This window comes from Apium graveolens, chromosome 6, assembly GCF_009905375.1.
Source record: "Apium graveolens cultivar Ventura chromosome 6, ASM990537v1, whole genome shotgun sequence".
In the NCBI taxonomy this organism is placed as follows: Eukaryota; Viridiplantae; Streptophyta; class Magnoliopsida; order Apiales; family Apiaceae; genus Apium; species Apium graveolens.
In genome coordinates, this window is record NC_133652.1 from 209,755,296 (window position 1) to 209,776,782 (window position 21,487).

Sequence of the window (21,487 nt, forward strand, 5' to 3'; positions counted from 1 at the left end):
ATTATCATTGACAAATAATCCATATCTATTTTTTACGCAACTGAGTATCAATCATTGTTGTAACATAAAAATACATTATATATTGTAAAGACTTATTATTGATATTTATGATTTTTTTTCAAGAATTCAAAAAAAAATTATAAAATATCGGTATTTAAACCGCTTTTATATTTCTTTTATTACGGCTCTAATATTTCTTCATATAATAATTTGATAACATTGTATATTATACTCCTAAAATTAAATAATTTTCAATTCGATAAAATTTTATAAATATCAGTTGAACTGGATAATTCCTTCAAATTATTGAACAATATATATATATTATTTAAATAGTATAAAATGCATTGAATCAAATACTACAATATAGTATAGATATAACTTTTATTTGAATAATTCAAAATATTAAAAATAATTCAAAATATTTGTAAAATATTATCTTGATAAATGAATATTGTTTATCTAAAAGAATTCTTTTGAAAAAACTATTTTTTAAAATGAAAAATGAAATATAAATCGATTTAATATATCATCGTAGTTTTAACAAATCTCGTGAGATCTCATATCAAATTTTGAATATTTTTAAAATCGGGACAAATCCCAAAAACACAGCACCTGTCATAACTGTTACGACCGGCATTTTATGTAATATTATTTGTGAATTTGGTATAATATTAAGTCAAATGAAAATATATTCAATGATTGTACGTTTGTGTGAGTGAAAATTTCTGCATTATAAATTTGCTTTGGGTAGTATATGATTTTTCAAAGCAAGAGTTTATTTAATTTATTTATTTTTGATTTATAAGGAATATTCTAAGCTTTGGAAAAATCTTCTTTTAAAAGGCATTTTGTTCACAAATTTTGAAAATGATTTTATAAAGTCTCTAAAAATACAAGTTAATTTATGGTATAAATTTTATAATTTTTGAACTTGTATTTTATTTTATAAAAATAAATCATTATAAATTTTAGTTGTCATATTTATCAAATTACATGAATAACCTTGCATGCAAACTCTCTTCTATTTAATCAAAGGGCAAAGAAGACATTCTCAACCCCACTAACTCACATTTTGCTAACCAATTTACCCCTTTACCCTTGCATGCAAATCTACCTAACTATATTGGAGGGTTACTCTTGTAAAATCTCAAACCCACTCACATTATAGTCAAATCAATGCATAAAAACAAGTCCAAGAAGTGATCATCACCTCACTTCACCCCACCACTTCACTCTCTTCTCCCTCCCTCCTCCATCACCTCTCGATTTTTCCCCTCCCCTCTCGGCAACCATCAAAACCGAGCCCCATCCCCTTCTTTCTTCAACTCTCACTCAAACAATCATCTTATATCCAAGTAATTTTACTCCCTATATGTTATTCTTATATATATTTCAAAAGTTTAGAGTGAAAAACCTATGTTTTGACCTTGCATGGTGATGTTTTTGTTAAACTCAAAGTGAACCTCCTTGATTCTTGTGAATCTAAGGCTTTCACCATGAGATATAGTATCATAGGGTCAAGAATGGCTAGACATAAGAGTGTTACACTTATGAAATGTTGTTCTTACCCTAATCCATTCGGCCATGACTTGATAGGAGCCGAATGGATGGTGTTTTGTTGCCTTGTTACATTTTTGTATATTTTGTGATGATAACGTGAATTTTATAGTAAAAGCTTGATAAAACCCTTTTGCATGCTAGTTGATCATTTAGTTGTAATCCATGTTAGGCTTGCATGTTGAATTATGATAAAAATTTATTTGGAAATCATGTTGCTTTGGCTTGAGAGATCCGAAAGCATGCATGCATGTAAATCACTTTTGATTTTTTTTGGAAGTTTTGATCATTTAGATTCATGTTGTTAGTGAGCCTTAATTTCAGTAGGAATAATGTATTAATATTGATTTATACTTCTTATTGCATGGTAATAATTCGTGGTTATCTATTATAAAAAAAATATATATATCTTGTTGCTTCAAGAGCATAAAGGTTTGTGATTTGTAAAGAGTAGTCTCTTTTGTTTTGCCATAGTTGCACCTTAGGTAAGGATGATCTCACCAAGGTTATTTTGAGAAAAAGGAGTTAGTTCAGTAGAATACCATGTATAAGTCTTTGTTTAAGTTTTGAGTTGTTGTTAGATAGGTTTGTCAAGTCAAAGCCTTGGAAAAATGAGAGTTATAGTTTCTGCAGAAAAATCAGTTTAGTACCCTGAGGTTTAGAGTGAGTTTTGACCATGTCATTGATGTGCACTTTGAGGCCCAAGCTACCAGAAGTTAGTATGGGGAGTATATAATAGGTTTTAGGAGTTGGTTGGAGGTTTGCATGTCATTTGGTTAGGTGCACAAGTAGAATAACAAAATCTGTCCAGCAGGGGACAGTTTTGTTGCAACTTAGAAATAGGGAGATTTGACCATGTCATGGGTAGGCCCTCATTAGGCCCAATTGGGCCTTAGTTAGAGGGTATGTCAGAGAAGTTTTTCCAACCATAGTTCATAGGATATGAGCTAGAACCATGTGTCACAAGTTAATTCAAGTCAGGGCATTTTCTGCCCAGAAAAACAGGGGAACCTTGGACTTTTAGCTTAGGCCCAAGAAGGCCCAAGCCAGGCCTTTGAGCCACATCAAGCTTGTGAGATGCCCTTAGGTCAGGAGAGTCTTGTGTAAAAATTTTGAAGAAAAACTTGTAGTTTAAGAGTGTCTAATGCACTCAAGAAACCTTAGTTACCATTCTGAAATTTGCACCAGTGAGCACTTTCACTTATCACATAGCTTTAGAACACTTAGAAGTGAGTATTAGGTCGACCACCATAGTTGTAAGATAGTATAAGGTCAGTAGAGCAAAAGGCACAAGTGAGGGTCAATAGGTTTTGGATAATTTAGGAAAGGCACATTGAGTTAGGAAGCCCAAATTTGAAGACTTTGTTTAGTTAGCGACCAAGTGACTTAAGTGGTGAGTCGAGATCATCCAAGCCTAGTGTGGCATTATGGTGTATATGATGTTATTTGGTATTAATATACGATATGTGATTATGTGGCTACGTGTGTACATTTGAAAATATAATGGTGGATATGAATTAAGTGCGTATAGGCCTAAGTGCCATCCATGTTTAATTTCGGGTTGTAAATAGGTTAAGATGGTAAGAATATATTATAATGAGGATTATTATTATTTATGTAGGATCTCGAGACGAGGGAAAACTTGCCATAAAAGTCGAGTGAAGCTCCAGTTGTTGCTCCTACCAGTCAGACCAGACCAGTCTATCTCAAGGCAAGTGATTCAACTTGACCTTCGTATTTACTGTAAACAGTTCATATATATATCGATGCAATTATCCTGAGTCATTTTGATATATTTAAATCAAGCGTATCTTTTGTTTATCTTTGAGTTACATAGAGATGCCATGAACCCTCGAGTACGTATTGCAAGTAGTTCAAAAGTCTTTCATGATAGTTTAATGCCATGATAAAATAGAGATTTGTTATAATACTTTATTGATCCTTTTGATTATCATGCTATTGATCCCTGAGAAATCTTGATATTGCACCCTGATGCTTTGATTCAACTCTTGAAATAACCTCGATAGAAACTTTATCTTGATACCTAAAAGCCAATCATTTCTTAAATTCATTCATGATTGTTTGATAACCCTATCCTTACCCTAAAGCTTGATACCCTGTTATATCTTGAGCTGATGATCACTTTCTTTATATTTTAACACCTCTATCCTATTGGAACCAGTGATGCTTATCTTCTTGATGTTCTAATACCTATACCTTGTCTACAACCATTGCTTTAAGCCTAGTTTGGCATTACTCTTTCATATTATCCAATAGCCTTGCTCAATTTCCTTGTCAAAGTTCTTGTTTATGGAAACCTCTCAATTACCCTAATATAGTAAAGTCTAGTGGATCATGGCCCTGAGATTTAGTGTCATATTTCCAGTGTTTCAAGTTGATCTATAATCCCTTGATAAAAATGATTACAATCGAAAGAGATTTTGTCATAAATCGGCATCAGTTTTTAAAATGATTAAAATGTGGATTTTTCAGTCCCAAAGGGGGATAAATGTTTTCTTTGAATGGTGGATCTGGACTGAGACGCGAGTCCTTTCCACACTTATATTAGGCTTAAAAGTTGCCTAGGGATTCCCAATAATGTTTTAGAACCCAGCGAGGTTCGGGATTACTTCGCGGCTGATCACCGGCTGTAATCCGTAGCGTCATAAAATGATTTTGATTAAGAATGATTTTAAAATTGTTTTGATGCAAGCAAAATGATGCCAACTCACATAAGTTTTATCTCTCGTTATCATTGATTATGTCTTTCCATTATCATTCCTAAAGGTATATCTCGATTTATGTTTTGCGTTGTACTGTTAGCACTTGTTGAGCTTTTGGCTCACTTCTTGCTTTACCCTGATATTACAGCTAGCAGCTATGGTTAGATTCAAGCAGACTGCCCGTAAGACCTGTGATGCTGATGCTTATGTTCGAGCTCAGGTAGAATAAGTAATAATAGTTGTGAGGATTCGGTATTTGTAATCAGAAGTAATAGCTGGTAGTGATGGGCTGTTCCAAACCCTAAACTGTAAGATCTTGGATTGGTTGTGTATCCTTCATTAAAATGATGTAATAGCTATATTTATTTCGCTATTTAAGTTGGGGGTGTGACAGGTTTTGGTATCAGAGCTACGGTTTAGAGTCCCTGGACAGCCCAAATAGGTTATAGGATTTGTGTGTAGGTTATAGATATTATGCGAGAGAGTAGGTTAAGTAAATTATTATTAATACTCCTCTTATTGGTTGTCAGCAAAGGGCGCATTCCTCGTCATCCTCTGGGTCGGACGACACTATTGCTCTCTCCGTGTATGCTGAGTTGAGGCGCGAGTTCGACATGCTTCAGGGCAAGTACGACCGACTGATAGACCGACTGAAGAACGTGTATCCGGACAGCCGAAACTACGAAGGGAAGCCCAAGGAGTAGATGATTGCGAGACTTGAGACCTTGGTTCAGTACGTCAACACTAAGCTTGAGGAGATGCCAGCACACCGGGACCGTACCAGCCAGTATGTCATTCAGATGGTGGCGGATGAGCTCCAGAGCATTGTGAAGACGCTTCGAGAGGAAAAGACTACCAAGCCCCGTTCAGATGGAGTGGAGCCTTAGTTCTTTCCATTTACCTTTCATATTGTTGTACTATCAGACTCTATGGAATCCCCAGTTGTTTCCGCCTTTCCTTTAAATAAGCCTGTTATTCCTAGAATCAGACTATGTCCCAATCCTATGTACTGTGACCTTTAAAAATTTCAATAATTATGTGCTATTGTTCCATTTGCTCTCAACTGTTATTTTATGTTTTTATCATCATATCTGCTTAATTTGGAAACTTGACCCTATATGTAAATGAGAATGCCATGCGATACCCTCGAATCATTTTATCATTCATATCTGTTATGACACAACTCTTATTTCTGGATCATGCCTCCCAAAAAGAAGAACCCAACAACCACCTTCACCACAGACCCAAACATTCTTCGACTACTGGAAACCTTGCAACAACAAACCAATGCTATAGCTCAACAACAACTAACTCTTCAACAACGAATTGAAAACCAAGATAACCGTGAGCCACACCAACCACCTGAACCACCAGTACCACCTAGACAAATTGTCACTTTCAAAGCTTTTCAGAATGTGAATCCACCTGTATTTCATGATACCACTGATCCAGTGATAGCAAACACATGGATCAAGGAGATGGAAAGGGCTTTTGAGTTGGTACAGTTAGGAGACGATCAGAAGACGTCGTATGCCACTTACTTCTTGAAAGGAGAAGTCATCTATTGGTGGGAATCAGTAAAAGCTATGGAAGTCACTCAGCAGGTTTCTTGGGAGAGATTTAAGAAGTTATTTCTGGACAAGTATTACCCTAAGTACATGCAGAATCAGATGGAGCTAAAATTTCTTGAGTTAAAGCAAGGGAACATGACTGTACTGGAATATGAGAAGAAGTTCACTGAGTTGTCAAGGTTTGTGACAAAGTATACTAGCACTGAGGAAGAAAAAGCAAAGAAATTTCAGTAAGGATTGGAGCCTTGGATCAGAGATAGGGTGGCTATGTTTGAGCTTGAAACTTATGCGGGAGTAGTACAGAAAGCTGCTCTGATTGAGAATAATGGGATGCAGTCAAGGAAAGAGAGGGATAACAAGAAGAGGAAGGTTCCATTTTATGGAGAAAAGTCTGAAGCTGGAAGTTCGCAAGATCGGAATGTAAAGAGGATTGGTTTTCAGAAGGGCGGAAATTTTCAAAGGAAGGGAAATTTGGGCAAAAGGCAAGAATCAAAAGGGAACAATCAGGCAAGCCAAGGGCAAGTTGGAGAAAACAGGTTCCAGAGGCCAGAATGCAAGCACTGTGGAAGAAGGCACCCCGGAGTATGCAATAAGCTGAGTATGACCTGTTATAGGTGCAATCAGAAGGGACATTTGGCAAACGAGTGCAAGATGCTGAAGCCAGGAGTTACGTGTTACAAGTGTGGGAAGACTGGACACATGGCTAGGGAGTGTAAGGCAACAGGACCAGTCAGAGCTCTGATGAACGTGGCAAGTACCAGTGCAAGCGTGCCAGCTGAGGTATTGGCATTACCTCCACCACCCGCACCAACCCCGCAAGCAACAGCAAGGACATTTGATCTAAAGATGAAAGATGCTGTTCAGAATTCTGAGGTGATAGCAGGTACACTTTTATTCAATAATGTCAAAGCAAAAGTATTGATTGATTCCGGAGCAACAAGATCTTTCATATCAGAATCTTTCGTTGATAAGCTCCAATGTGATAAAACAGTTATGAGTGAGGTAGTAAATGTGGTAATTGCGAACCAAGAGAAGATTCCTGTGAATCAATTTTGTCCAAAATGTGAGATTGATATTTCGGGATATAAGTTCTCAGCCGACTTGATACTCTTCAAGCTGGGAGAGTTTGATATAATTTTAGGAATGGATTGGTTAGGAGAGAATAGCGCTCAGATAAATTGTAAGACCAAGAGAGTGTATTTAAAGACGAAGAGTGGAGAGAAGGTAGTATTTAAGGGGCAGAGGCAAGAGCAACTATTTCTTACAATTATTCAGGCTAAGAAGTTACTTAGAAAAGGTTGTGAGTCGTTCCTAGCATATGTAGTGGATTCAGAGAGAGGCAGCCCCAGCATGGAAGATATTCCTGTAGTTAATGAGTTCCCCGATGTGTTTCCCGACGAACTACCAGGCTTACCACCAGATCGACAAACTGAGTTCGAGATCAACCTTGCTCCAGGCACGGAACCAGTTTCAAAGGCTCCATATAGGATGGCACCAGCAGAAATGAAAGAGTTGGCGAGCCAGCTACAAGAATTATTGGATAAGGGAGTGATACGACCAAGTACGTCGCCATGGGGAGCACCTATTCTCTTTGTGAAGAAGAAAGATGGGAGTATGCGTCTATGCATAGATTACCGGGAGTTGAATAAAGTAACGATCAAGAACCGCTACCCGCTACCAAGGATAGATGACCTTTTTGATCAGTTAAAGGGAGCAAAATGCTTTTCGAAGATTGATTTGAGATCGGGATACCATCAATTAAAGATCAAGGAAGAAGATATTCCCAAGACCGCATTTAGGACCAGATATGGGCATTATGAATTCCTAGTAATGCCGTTTGGATTGACCAACGCTCCGGCCGCATTTATGGATCTGATGAATCGAGTATTTAAGAAGTATTTGGATAAATTTGTCGTGGTATTTATTGATGACATCCTTATTTATTCTAAGTCGGAAGAAGAACATAAGCAGCACCTCTGGATAGCATTGGAGATACTCCGACAAGAGAAGTTGTATGCCAAGTTTACCAAATGTGAGTTTTGGTTAAAGGAAGTTCAATTTTTGGGGCATGTTATTGGAAATGAGGGAGTTAAAGTGGATCCGGCGAAGATTGAGGCAGTTATGAGTTGGGAGAGGCCAAAGACTCCTACGGAAGTGCGAAGTTTTCTAGGATTGGCCGGATACTATAGAAGATTCGTCAAGGATTTCTCGAAGATCGCCACGCCATTGACCAAGTTAACCAGAAAGAATCAAAAGTTTGAATGGAGTGCAGAATGTGAAAATAGCTTTCAAGAGTTAAAACAGAAGTTGGTAACAGCTCCGGTGTTGGTACTTCCAGATGATCAAGGGAATTTTGTAATATTCAGCGACGCTTCACATAAGGGTTTGGGTTGTGTGTTGATGCAACACAGTAAGGTAATAGCATATGCGTCAAGACAGTTGAAGCCGCACGAGTTAAAGTATCCGACGCATGACTTGGAACTAGCCGCCATAGAGTTTGCACTCAAGATTTGGAGACACTATCTCTATGGAGAGAACTGTGAAATCTACACGGATCACAAGAGTTTAAAATACATTTTTACTCAGAAAGAGCTCAATATGAGGCAGAGGAGATGGCTGGAATTGATCAAGGACTATGACTGTTCGATAAATTACCATCCTGGAAAGGCGAACGTAGTGGCCGATGCGCTGAGTCGGAAGGAGAGATTGAATATGATGATAACATCAAAAGAGTTATCTGAAGAAATCGGAAAATTGGAATTGGAACTTTGTGCTTATGGGAAAGTCAAAGAAGTTTGTCGTGCAATGACCTTTCAGCCAACACTAATGGAAAAGATAAAGAAGTGTCAAGAGGAAGTAATGGAAAAAGAGAAAAATCAGTTATCTGGAGAAGAGATTAATACTAAAAGGGATGAGCAAGGAATACTAAGGTTTTCATCCAGAATATGGATTCCTCATGTACCTGAATTAAAGAATAAGATCCTCCGTGAAGCCCACCATTCGAAATTTTCAATCCACCCGGGAAGCACCAAGATGTATCAAGACTTAAAGAAGAACTTTTGGTGGCCAAATATGAAGCGAGACGTGGCAGAATGGGTTGCGAAGTGCTATACTTGTCAGAAAGTAAAGGCAGAACATCAACGACCAAGCGGATTAATTCAGCCCCTGAAGATTCCAGAATGGAAATGGGAAAATATCGCTATGGACTTTATAGTAGGACTACCGCGAACAAAATCCGGACATGACGCAATATGGGTTATAATTGATCATCTTACGAAGTCGGCGCATTTCCTTCCAATAAATGAGAAGTCGTCACTGGACAAGTTGGTTCATCTGTATGTGCACGAAATCGTATTAAGGCATGGAGTACCCGTATCAATAGTTTCAGACAGAGATCCTCGATTTAACTCGAGGTTCTGGAAGCAATTCCAGGAATGTCTTGGCACGAAGTTGAATATGAGCACGGCGTATCACCCGCAGACTGATGGTCAGAGCGAAAGGACGATTCAAACAATCGAAGACATGTTGCGCAGTTGTGCAATCGATTTTGCAGGAAGTTGGGACGACCACCTGCCATTGATTGAATTCTCATATAACAACAGCTATCATTCCAGTATCGGCATGCCACCATATGAAGCTTTGTACGGGCGAAAATGTAGATCACCAACAAGTTGGGATGAAGTAGGAGAAGGAAGAATTCTCGGCTCAGAATTGGTACAACAGTTGCATGACTCAGTCAAGTTAATTTAGAAAAGGTTGCTTGCTGCTCAAGATAGACAGAGGAAGTATGCGGATCCAGCGCGTAAGGATGTTCAATTCCAAATTGGCGAAGCTGTGTTGCTAAAGGTGTCACCTAGGAAAGGGTTGATGAGATATGGCAAGAAAGGAAAGTTAGCACCTAGATACATAGGTCCTTTTGAGATTTTGAGTCAAGTAGGAAAGGTGGCCTACGAGTTGGCCTTACCACCTCAGTATCGGCATGTGCATAATGTGTTCCATGTGTCGTTACTTAAGAAATATAATCCTGACACTAGCCATGTGATAGAATATGAACCCGTAGAAATTCAGGCAGGCCTGTCATTTGTGGAGCAACCGGTTAAAATACTCGACTGGCAAGTAAAGAGTCTTAGAAATAAGTCAGTAAAGTTAGTAAAAGTACTTTGGAGGAACCCTAAGGTCGAAGAGTCGACTTGGGAGTTAGAGTCTGATATGCGTTCCCGGTATCCTCATCTGTTCTCTTAGATTCTGGGGACAGAATCCCTTAAGGGGGAGAGGATGTTACGACCGGCATTTTATGTAATATTATTTGTGAATTTGGTATAATATTAAGTCAAATGAAAATATATTCAATGATTGTACGTTTGTGTGAGTGAAAATTTCTGCATTATAAATTTGCTTTGGGTAGTATATGATTTTTCAAAGCAAGAGTTTATTTAATTTCTTTATTTTTGATTTATAAGGAATATTCTAAGCTTTGGAAAAATCTTCTTTTAAAAGGCATTTTGTTCACAAATTTTGAAAATGATTTTATAAAGTCTCTAAAAATACAAGTTAATTTATGGTATAAATTTTATAATTTTTGAACTTGTATTTTATTTTATAAAAATAAATCATTATAAATTTTAGTTGTCATATTTATCAAATTACATGAATAACCTTGCATGCAAACTCTCTTCTATTTAATCAAAGGGCAAAGAAGACATTCTCAACCCCACTAACTCACATTTTGCTAACCAATTTACCCCTTTACCCTTGCATGCAAATCTACCTAACTATATTGGAGGGTTACTCTTGTAAAATCTCAAACCCACTCACATTATAGTCAAATCAATGCATAAAAACAAGTCCAAGAAGTGATCATCACCTCACTTCACCCCACCACTTCACTCTCTTCTCCCTCCCTCCTCCCTCACCTCTCGGTTTTTCCCCTCCCCTCTCGGCAACCATCAAAACCGAGCCCCATCCCCTTCTTTCTTCAACTCTCACTCAAACAATCATCTTATATCCAAGTAATTTTACTCCCTATATGTTATTCTTATATATATTTCAAAAGTTCAGAGTGAAAAACCTATGTTTTGACCTTGCATGGTGATGTTTTTGTTAAACTCAAAGTGAACCTCCTTGATTCTTGTGAATCTAAGGCTTTCACCATGAGATATAGTATCATAGGGTCAAGAATGGCTAGACATAAGAGTGTTACACTTATGAAATGTTGTTCTTACCCTAATCCATTCGGCCATGACTTGATAGGAGCCGAATGGATGGTGTTTTGTTGCCTTGTTACATTTTTGTGTATTTTGTGATGATAACGTGAATTTTATAGTAAAAGCTTGATAAAACCCTTTTGCATGCTAGTTGATCATTTAGTTGTAATCCATGTTAGGCTTTCATGTTGAATTATGATAAAAATTTATTTGGAAATCATGTTGCTTTGGCTTGAGAGATCCGAAAGCATGCATGCATGTAAATCACTTTTGATTTTTTTTGGAAGTTTTGATCATTTAGATTCATGTTGTTAGTGAGCCTTAATTTCAGTAGGAATAATGTATTAATATTGATTTATACTTCTTATTGCATGGTAATAATTCGTGGTTATCTATTATAAAAAAATATATATATCTTGTTGCTTCAAGAGCATAAAGGTTTGTGATTTGTAAAGAGTAGTCTCTTTTGTTTTGCCATAGTTGCACCTTAGGTAAGGATGATCTCACCAAGGTTATTTTGAGAAAAAGGGAGTTAGTTCAGTAGAATATCATGTATAAGTCTTTGTTTAAGTTTTGAGTTGTTGTTAGATAGGTTTGTCAAGTCAAAGCCTTGGAAAAATGAGAGTTATAGTTTCTGCAGAAAAATCAGTTTAGTACCCTGAGGTTTAGAGTGAGTTTTGACCATGTCATTGATGTGCACTTTGAGGCCCAAGCTACCAGAAGTTAGTATGGGGAGTATATAATAGGTTTTAGGAGTTGGTTGGAGGTTTGCATGTCATTTGGTTAGGTGCACAAGTAGAATAACAAAATCTGTCCAGCAGGGGACAGTTTTGTTGCAACTTAGAAATAGGGAGATTTGACCATGTCATGGGTAGGCCCTCATTAGGCCCAATTGGGCCTTAGTTAGAGGGTATGTCAGAGAAGTTTTTCCAACCATAGTTCATAGGATATGAGCTAGAACCATGTGTCACAAGTTAATTCAAGTCAGGGCATTTTCTGCCCAGAAAAACAGGGGAACCTTGGACTTTTAGCTTAGGCCCAAGAAGGCCCAAGCCAGGCCTTTGAGCCACATCAAGCTTGTGAGATGCCCTTAGGTCAGGAGAGTCTTGTGTAAAAATTTTGAAGAAAAACTTGTAGTTTAAGAGTGTCTAAATCTATATGCTGATGCAGCTGGTCCTTCAGGACATGCACCTCAACAAGTTCTAGGCAAAGCTGATTTAATCAAGAACTTCGTTAGAGAGGATGCACCAGTACCTTGGAGTGAACCTAATAGAGGAAGGGAATGGATTAAGGAGTGGAACAAAGTTGATTTTGTTCCTACTGTAAATATTCTTGTTGAGCACCTGGCTAAAGCTGATGATATGCTAATGAATGATGACTTCAAAGCACAACTCAGATTTACTGCATTGAGTACCAGGCACCTTCAAGGTCAACACTCAATAACTCAAGCCAAGGTGAACAAAATTCAAGAAACACTGATTCAGCAAGACATGAATGTCAAATTGGAAAAGAACAGGTTTTTTAAGCCAGCCTTTGACCACATTGGGTATATAAAAAAGACTCAAGAAAAGCAGCAAGCTCAAATAACTGATATTTTAAAGAATCAAGGTGCTCAACAAGATCAACTCAATGAAATCCAAAACTCTATGGAATTGCTTGTCTCTCTCCTTCTACCAGATGATGCCAAAAAGGGGGAGAAAGTGATTAAGTCCAAATGCAAAATTGATCAACCACTGAAGGGTAAGGATGATGATAATGAAGACCAGGGAAACTCTGAAAGGGGTAGAGGTCATGGTCAAGGCAAAGGCTCTTCATATAGGAAAGCAGGAACTTCTAGACAGAGATCAAGTTCTGATGCTGATAGAAGAAAAAGTTCTGATAAGCAAGTTCTAATTAAGCCTGATGTTCTGATATAGGGTGAGAGTCAAGAATCACAGAAGTTTATGCAGACACTAAAGCTTAAGGGGAAGGAAACAACAGTCTACTATCAAGACCCCAAGATACAGAAGCTGGATGAAGAAATTTCAAAAAGACTATTTCTCAAAGACAATCCAGGAATGTACTTTGAAAGTCTGAAGGAAGAAGAAGCCAGACTTAAAATAGAAAATGTCAAATCCAAGTCTAAAGCTTCTATTACTGCAAAGAAACCTCCAAATCCTAAGGGCATTGTGATTAAAGAGAAGACAAACTCCGAGGAAACTAAATATGAATCCAAAGCCAAATCACAAATAGAGGTAGATCCAAGGTTCAAGGGCAAAGCTAAAGTTGATGATTCTGTAAAAATCTATCTGCCAACCATGGATGAACAAGTAAATTTTGATGAAGATACTAGTCTGATTTTGAAGAAGAAGAAGAATATTCAAACAACCTCTAACAGAGCTCATGTTGTTCAAGATCAGGACTTTGTAAATTCTGATATTACAATGAAGCAAGCAACCTCTAACAGAGCTCAAGTTGTCTTGATAGCAGAAGATAAAGGAAAGGAAACCTCTGACATTGCTCATGTTAAACCTTCAAAAATTCTACTACCTGGGTTTACTAAAGCTCAACAATCTACTCAACCTTTGAAGACCACATCAAGTGGTTTTGAAGCAAGAGTTATTCTAGGAAAGGAAGCTAGAGATAAATCAGGATTGGGTAGTTCTAAAGAAAAGAGAGTAAATAATACTACCTCTGATCCAACTTCTTTGAGTGAACCAGGAGTAGGAACAACTCCTGAAAGATTGAATCAACTGGAGTCTATACAAATGGTCTACCACTCTGTATTGAAAGAAGATATCATGTTATATTTTATGACAGATGGGAGGGTATTCCAAATAAGAAAGAAAGCTATTCGTTTGAAGTACTTTGAAGAATTGCAACATGTGCTATTTTTACTTCAAGTGAAGAACAGATCAACAAATGGTGCTGCCAGTTACTTAAAATCTAATATTCAAAGACAGAAGAAACTTTACTCTATAAAGTCTGACAGACCATACTATCCTAAATACAGAGCTCACAATGGTGAACTAGTTGAGATGAAGCCTAATACTGCTAAAATCACTACATTTTTGGGTATTAAGGGACTGGAATTTAATCTGGAGTCTGACAAAACTTATCTGATCAGACTGGATCAGGAGATAAGAAAAGCAAAGATTAATGATCTCAGAGCTGCTATCTTTCAGACAGGAGAAGATACAGCTGAACTTAAAGATACAAAAAGGAGGATGCAGAATGAACTTGAATATGCCGAGAGAACTCTTTAGAAGAACTATCTCAACAACTCCTGACATTTGAGAGATCACACACTGAAGCCAAGTCAAGGACTACAACTGTTAAATTCTGAAGGATATACAGGCTAAAACTGATATCAGACTTTAAGGATGGTAAAAGCTACAAGGACTGTGAGTTGTAGTTATCTAGTCAAATTCTTATATGCATTTGTACTTAATGTTTTTGACATCATCAAATATCTATTGAACTTGTATATTATGCTAATTTACAAGTTGGGGGAGATTGTTAGATATATTTATGATGTCATGTCTAACAATGATTTGTGTTTAGTTTTCAGATCTTGACTAACTGGACAAATCAGGACTTAATTGGAAATCAGTACTTATACTGAAGTCAGAGCTTAAGATATCAGAACTTAAGTTATCAGAACTTAAGATATCAGAAGATATTTATCAGGGGATAATATCAGGACTTAAGAAGACTTTCAAATAAGGAAGGCGGCTGATTGAAGGAAAGAAGATTAAGACAAACACAAGAAGAGATATGCATGGAGAAGAATTCTATGAAGAATAGGAGACTTGGAGGAAAAGATAACTAATTGATATATTTTAGGATGCAGACTTATGTTCGATATCAATTAGAAGATTATCTTGTAACTGTGTGTCTATATAAACACAACATAGGGTTTACACTATATGTGTTATCTTAATCGAGAATATTATTCATTGTAACCCTAGAAGCTCTCGTGATATTTGTTCACCACTGAGAGAGAACGGTTTCATTGTAATACTGTTTTATTAATAAGATTATTTTGTGTTTTATACTTGTGTTCTTAATTCGATTTGATTGTAGTATACACTGTATTCAACCCCCTTCTATAGTGTGTGTGACCTAACATATAAGTCTTTTGTGGACCTCACTCATTGCTCGATCAAATAAGCATATGTGTTTTGTTTTGTTTGAATAAAAGCATGAATCCATATAAAACTCCAATATAAGAATTGAAGTGTTATAAGTTATTTTGAGTCCAGCTTTTTATTTTAATTATAACCTTGCATTTGCCTTGTTGAGCAGCGAGTCATGATTATTGATCTAGTTGCAATAGTATATCTATAAGCATTTGCACACACACACGTCTCTAGGTTGTAGGTTGATTTGTATGATTTGATTAATCTTTTTGCGAGTAATTGCATTTATTGAGATATTGCTCGTTGATTGGTTTAGTTATTCTATTGGGATCGTTGCATTCATATTAGTTGCATTCATGTATTTTTGTTTCTTGTTCTTTGAGTATGTTTATGCTTGAGGACAAACATCGATTCAAGTTTGGGGGTATGTTGAGTTACATTTATGACACTTTATAATGCTCTAACAAGCTTTGAATTGATGCGTTTGTACTCAAGTTGTTAACTGTTTTAACGTGTTTTCTAGTGTTTTTGCATTTCAAGCATTATCTAAGTAATCAGGTGAATTAACATTGTTTTGGTGCTAATTTGGTGTCAAGATGGAGTTGGAATAAAAGTCATGGAAATCCGGCTCGAAGCAGCATAGAAAAAGAAGAAAATCTGAAGTTTTTCCAGAGGTACGGTGCGCCCGCGCTGGTTAAGCGTTTGGCCGTGCCGGTGCGAATTCAGAGAATCCTGATTCTATTCTAAAAAAAATTGGAGGACTTCTAGATTGCATGGGGCTGATATATATATATTCAAATAAAGGAAATTTTAAAGAGAGAGACGTACCAGAGCGCAAGGAGGGTCGTAAGAAGACCGTTTTAGCACGGATTCAATGAAGACAAAGAAGATCTTGTTTTTACTTGTGAATCTTTATTTTAAGTTGTAACTTGGATGCTAGTTTTCTTACTTGTGAACCTTACTCTTGTTTCGTACTTAGTTTTGCTTATTCGTTATAAAGACTACATTTGTTATACCATGCTTTCATCGGAACCCACATTGATGATGAGTCTGATTATGGACTAATCGTTATCTTGGGGTTCAAACGGATTTATTAATTGATTTCTTTAGTTAATTTATTTCGATGCCTTAGTGTATGGTGATTGTATGATAGCCTAGTATTGGTTGTGCGTATTCATCTTATGAGCATCGCGAACTTATAAGATAGTGAGTTAATCTTTAATGAAGCGACAGTGAATTTAAGGATTTAGAACTTGCCATGCTAGCATAGGTTCATGTGTTATTATTATGCATGATTCGTAGGTAATTTTAAACATCTTACTTGCCCTATGTAATCAAGATAGATAACTTGTGCTTAAACCGTTATGTTGTCAAATTCTATAGACATATAGGGTCTCAATATAATTGGTGTCTATTCACCTTCATCTCTTTTATCTAAGTCTGGTAGTATGGTATTCGTGCAACGAAAGTTGGCGTTTATCAGTTTTGTGTTATCTAATTAGTGTCATCACCATTACATGCTAAGGTTAAGAACAATAAGGCTATTGAATGAAGTATTTAATGAAGTTAGAATCTCATGTTTGTCATATATATTAATTCAATCATTCTTACTCTCTTAGTTATAATTGTTAATTTAATTCTTAGTTATAAACAACCTCAATTTGTTATCGTCTTAGCATTGAATAATAACCATTCATTGTTGCTTAAGTGCATAAATTAATTAGTTAACCAAGCCAGTCTCTGTAGGAACGAACTAGAAAAGATTCTATATTACTTGCAAACGCTTATACTTGCGTGTATTATTAGCGCGTGTTAGCGACTAACATATAGCAGATGGTATATTGAAAAAAAAAGTATAGCACATGGTAAAGATTTCATACATTGCTTGGACTAAATGTAACAATCTTTCTGCACTAAACAGAAACTTCCAATCATAAAGAGAACTTGAGTCTTAAAACATGAAAAAAATATAATATAATTGAGACAATTGAAAACTAAATATACTTATCAGAATAAACAAAAGCTGGGCCTTTCTAATATATATATGTGTGTATTAATTAATTTATTTATTTAAATATTTAAATAATCGGTTCAGTTCAGTTTTTTCCGGATTTAACTAATAACTGGAACTACACCGATGAAATTGATTCGGTTTTCAAATTTTCGGTTTCGGTTTCGGCTTGGTTTTTATGGGCTCGATTTTTATCGGTTTCGGTTTGATTTTAAAATATTAAAATTATGATTTACTCCGTCATAATATTTAAAGAGTTTATAAATGTAATATAAATATTTGAAGACTCATACGTTATTCCCTCCGTTCAAGTCATTTATATACAGTCTTTCAATTAAATTTCAAATGTCAAACTTTTATTTAGAAGAAAAATGTTTAAAATAATTTATAAAACTATACTTTAAAATAGCGTTAAAATACGTGTCAAACCCTTATCCACTCCATAGGGGGTTGACCCTACATGGATTATATGGAAACTAATGGTCCAAAATGACACATATTGAAAATTTGACCCAAGATAGCCCTCAGAGACGCTATATCGCGTAGCATTTAAGCAAAATGGCAAAATATCAACTTTCTAATACTCCCGTCTTTTTTTGTTGATGTGCAAGACGTGAGGTGATGTTGTGTTTTGGGACCATAACACTCTATAATGTAGTGTTTTAACCCTAAACACTATTTAATCTAGCGTTTTACAAATATTACTTTGGAAAAATTTATTTCTACAATTAAATCAGAAATTATGTAACCCTAAAATAATATATATATATATATATATTAGATCATAAAGGCCATGTACCCTTAATCGGTGTACTTTTATTCATCTTTTTAAAAATAATTCTAAAAACACAAAATGAAATTGATAAACCTTAAAATATTAAAAATTAATAAATTAGAGGACACCTTTAAATTTTAATTTTATTAGTTTATAGTTTATACTTCTGGTACCCTGGATTAAATTAGGGTTTAGTGTAAAATCTCACATCGATAAAAATAAGAGAGTATTTGGGGCCTTTATAGATACAAGTCAACAACAAGTGTGTACCTAATCTCTAACTATTTCGGACTAACGTGTGGTGGGTTGTTGGGTATGACATGTACTCGGTTGTGGGCTTTGATGTTATAAATTGTAACGACCGAGAAATTTTGACGGATTTGTGTTATATTAAATGAGTATTATATGGTTTATATAAATTATGATTGATCATAAAATATTATCTGTTATGTGCTATATGTGTTCAGTGTGGTTCAGGTTATTTTTCGGGTATTTTATTACGTGTTAAATGGATTTATATTAAAAGTTGTATTATTCAGGCTTCGTTTTAATAACTGATATTTCGTACAGAGAAATTGGCCTCATTTTGCATCCTATGGCGTATACCATATTGATTTTCCCCGTTAATTATTGATTTTGGGCTAATTATTTTTATTAAATGATATAATTAGGCCCTTAATAATTTTTGGGAGTATTATTTTTGTAAGTATAAATAGAATTTATCTATTATTTAATTATTATTTAATTATATAAAAATCAGAAAATATAATAAAAATCATATTATTCTCTGAAAATTAGGGTTTATGTTCTTCATGTGTTCTTGAGAATCAAAACATGATTTTAGCCTGATCTGGAAAGCAAATTAGGTCTTATTTGTAGTCAAATTGAAGCTCTTGAAGAGTACAATCCAATTATATCATCAAATTGAACCTCGGGTTAGTGGATTTTAATTTTGAAATTTAGGGTTCATAGTTCGAATTGGGGGTTTTTTATTCTAGGGTTATTGATTGATTTTGATGATGGGGATAGCTTCCTGTTGTGATTTTCAATTGAATCATGTATTTATTTGTGCCAAATGATTCCTGGAAGTAGGTAGTCGAGTTCATGAGTTTTGCTTAAATTTTGATCCGATTTTCTGCTTTTATTGTTGATTGGTTGTTAATCTAAATATAGGGGTTTAATTGTATGGAACACAAGCTTTGTTCTTCTATATTAAATGTTAATTTTGGTAAAGAAACGACTGTAATCCCGATTTGGCCGGAAAAAGCTCGGTGTTGTCGGCTTTAATGGAGATTTTGGCCGGTTATTAGGATTCTGACGTTTTTTCTTTCGGTTATGGCTAGAATCGAGTTGCTTGTGTGATTGTGAACCAAAAACAAGATGAAAATCGAGCATAACCGTGTGTTTTGGTCCCCAATTGGGGTTGTTGTGCTTTGCCGGTGTTTGGCCGGCGGTTCGCCGGAAACTGGGCAACCCCAGCTCCGGGCGGCGACCCGGCTTCGGATCTTCCCGACCCGTTTTCAGAATATTTCGACCCGATTTTGATCTTTAAACCCTGATCCACTTTTTACTAAATCTGTTATTGAATTTTATTTTAAAAATAAATACAAAATCATTTTATTTAATTTAATATAATTAATAAATTTATTTAATGAATAAATATGATAAATATTAAAATATTTTCCAAAATATGAAATTATTTATTTTCTTAATTATTTATTTATTATTTATTTAAATTGATTAATTATCTGATCATTAATCAGTTTATTTAAATAATTTGTTTTAAATTCGTTTAATTTTCAAAAATTATTAAAAATCATTTTTAATTATGATATTTCCTAAATAATTATTTAAAAATATATAATTAATTTGAATAATCAATTATTTTGAATAAAAATTTGATTATTCTTATTAATTGAATATTAATTGAATCGTTTGTCCGTTTAATACGAAATAAACGCGTCTAGACTCAGAAAAATATTCCGCTTCCAATTAAAATACTTTCGAGGCCTAAATATTTTTGTATCGAAAGGTCGCTTATTTTACGAGTCTTTCTGAGTCGATTATTGATCGTTAAATATTATTTTTGACCCGATTTCAATTCTAAAAGTACCGAGTCCTACCTTTTGACGAGTTGACTTATGTGTTACATGAATTATGTGTTCACATGTTATATGAATAACATGATTACGTTCTATGTGACCCGCATGCTATCTGTTACATTTTTCAATGCCATTATTAGATATAAATGACCGGGTAGATGTCGAGACGTATAGTTACGTCGATTGAGTTTTGTTTTGTAAATTGAGATAATATCTTTTATGATCGAGACATCTAATTCAAGGCATTCAAAGCTAGACAGTGATAGTAAAAGTTAAGCATGATTATGTGTGGTAATTGGATGAGTGAATACAAAGTAGATGTGAGCATAGAATGGTGATTGAAGGCTAGAAAGCGGATCAATTGAGGCAAGTATTCTCAAACATCCTTGTGATATATAGCAAGTATTTCTTCCCTATTCTAACTTTAGAATAGTTAAATATTTTTATATTTCACTGCAATGAATCTTAATCATGAAATTACCCTCTATTATTGTTCCTTTATTATTATTGATTGATCTCTTGAGCAAATACCTATTATTACGGGTTATTTGTGAACCCTGAATCGGGATGTTTTGAAATCAAAATGATTTGACGTCAAAATACTCTATGGACTGGATGGTTACGATAAGGGCCAGATATGGCTGGACCCTTTGATATGAGGGTCAGGGATGAACTGGACCCTAAGGGCCGGGGATGGACCGGACCCTTTGTTTACTGGGCCATAGTGCCTGGGTACCCGATTTGATGATGGATCTATACAGGTAGGTATAGATTTGCATTGTATCATGACTGATCAGCAAGGTATATGTGTGGATGTTGATTCTATTGTCCATTCTAATTTATTTTTGATCGCCATTAACGACATTCCTTCTTGAAAAGTTTTATAATTACAAAACCGGACAAAGAACTGATTCAAGAGATGAATCAGTGAATTACTCGTTGCTTTTGATTTGTGATTGAGGGCTAATAAAGGCCGATGTTTTATTCTCTCAACTACTATTCAAATAAATAAAAATGTTTATAAAATCATTTAAAGATTGTTTCGGGGAATTTCTTTTGATATTGATACCTGGAAACCTATTATGATACTTGCCGGGCAATTTTGGTTAACTCTTGCTTTGTGAATTCTTATTTCTTTCATAATCAAATGAGGATAAAAGTGAATAGTTCATTATAGACAGAAAAATTGGAGAGATCCCAGCCTCAGGAAGTCGGTGATGTCAAAGTGAATAAGACGAGGAAGTTGGTCAAGAGGTAATAGAATTTGAGTGAGTTATAAATTTTGGAAGGTTAGATTCTTGTTTTATACCATAACATATAAACGATTCGGAATTGAGAGGTTATCTGTATATTTAATTTTAATATACGGGTTTATATTGTTTAAAGTTGTTTGGTGACACCCAATCCTGACCCCGGATTT